This window comes from Gadus morhua, chromosome 17, assembly GCF_902167405.1.
Source record: "Gadus morhua chromosome 17, gadMor3.0, whole genome shotgun sequence".
Taxonomy (NCBI): Eukaryota; Metazoa; Chordata; class Actinopteri; order Gadiformes; family Gadidae; genus Gadus; species Gadus morhua.
In genome coordinates, this window is record NC_044064.1 from 14,139,796 (window position 1) to 14,141,906 (window position 2,111).

General features: G+C 45.3%; 1 protein-coding gene across 4 annotated transcripts in view; it reads right to left on the reverse strand.

Annotated features, from left to right (window-relative positions):
• Nucleotides 1–1,931: 1,931 nt before the first annotated feature.
• The window catches only part of exoc6b (exocyst complex component 6B), a 47,045-nt gene continuing 46,865 nt past the window's right edge, over nucleotides 1,932–2,111 (reverse strand). For all 4 annotated transcript variants that reach the window (XM_030337654.1, XM_030337653.1, XM_030337656.1 and 1 more), the window contains one exon: nucleotides 1,932–2,111. This exon is cut by the window's right edge and continues 1,799 nt beyond it. The gene's annotated coding sequence lies outside the window, so the exon portion shown is untranslated.

Consider the following 2,111-nt stretch of genomic DNA (forward strand, 5'->3'; position numbering starts at 1 on the left):
TAAAGTAAAGACACATGGGAGAGAAGGACCCGAGTAAGAGAAGAGTGGAGAGGGTAGGAGAGGAGGGGAGAGCACCATCTCTGGCTTTGAAAAGAGAATGAGAGAAACAGTATAGAACACACACACACACACACACACACACACACACACACACACACACACACACACACACACACACACACACACACACACACACACACACACACACACACACACACACACACAGTAAAACTCCCAGTGAGTGTTTTGGTAACCTTTGACCTCTCCAACTCATCAGTAACCAGGAGGTGAGCAGAAGTGTGTGTGCTGTCCCATCCATCTCCGTTAGACCCGTCGTGTGTGTGTGTGAGGGAGATTTACGGCAGCGACAAGTTTGCTATAATTTCGAGTTACTGTTAACTAGGATCTTTGTTTACACTCACGCACTCACTCACTCACACACACACACACACACACACACACACACACACACACACACACACACACACACACACACACACACACACACACACACACACACACACACACACACACACACACACACAGCAGACACACATATAATTGTCATCCCACCATTTCTTCCTGTTCTATTCCTCCAGCACGGAAGAGCAGATTGCCCTTATCACAGATTATACCCCCCCCCCCCCCCCCCCCGCACACACACACATACACACACACACACACACGCGCGCGGCAGGTGCCAACAGGAGCTCTATCACAACCAGGATGTTTTGTAGTGTGTATGTTTGTGTGTGGATCTGATTCAGACCACGATAACGATCTGTTCTCCTCATTTATCTCCTTTTTATATCGTATTCTACCTCTCACACACCTCCTCCCCCTCAGCTCCTCCATGACTCCCCCCCCTTCCATCTCCCCCACCCCGTAGCTGCCTCTCTTCTTCCCCTCTCCTTCTATGCCTTCCTTCTCCTCTGCCCTATTCTTTGTCCGGCGGAGAGAGAGATGGTCAACCAAAACATAGAACACACACCCCTCTACAAGTTCAATCACTGGCCCGCCGCTGGTGGATATATCTGTGTATGTGCGTGTGTTTATGTGCGTGTGTATGTGTGTGAAGAGATAGTGACATATTTGAATAGGGTACAAATGGACACAGATCTCCAGTGATGTCAGCGCAATGTGCTCATGCTCACACGTGCATGCATGCACACACAAACACACAGACACAAGCACACACATGTTATCTGGTGATCTGCCATTGTTTTCTGTATCGGTATCTCTCTCTCTCTCTCTCTCTCTCTCTCTCTCTCTCTCTCTCTCTCTCTGTGTAAAACCGCCTGTGGATGGAGAGATAGGGAGATATATATCTCCACACCTGGAGGGTTAGGGAGAGAGAGACAGCGGGGCAGATAGTTAATTACCTTTAACTGTACAGACATGCATGTCAAGTTATTTCTGTCTTTTTTGACCTATAGCGTAATTTGGCAATAAATAAATAAATGAAGCTCTTTTAATTCAATTGACAGAGGGAGAGACACAGGAGAAATATACAAAGCCAGAGACAGATGAGACAGAGGAAGAGAGACAGATGAGAGATAGACAGGAAGAATGTCAGATGAGAGATAGACAAGAGACACAGGGAGAGATAGAGGAGACAGACATGAAGGCAGAGAATAAACAAGGAGGGGGGTGAGCAGAACAGATGATGAAAAAGTGAGTTAAAGACATGAAAGAGATACATACTAGTATTATGGGATGTTGTGACATAACTGTATGTCTGCAGATCCCTTTGATACTGTGATAAAGGGCTTTGTAAATAAACATTGACTGGACGATGTGTATGTGTGTGTGTATGTCTGTGTGTGTGTGTACATGTCAGTATGTGTGTATATCTGTGAGTGTGGGTATATCTCAAACAAACACACACCGAAGAGAGAGCGAGAGGGAGAGAATCAAGATGAGCAATTTGATCTGTTCAAGACTTTTATTTGAAGATTCTGCTTGGCATCAATATAACTTGTTCCATACATTAGTGGTTCTAATAAACAACAAACCGGCTGTACAGTGTTTTTGTCTCAATAAACTTTTGGAAGTAAACAAAATGCACAAAAAAAGGATGATACCTTGCTCAGTTGCCGATGAGCAGGGCA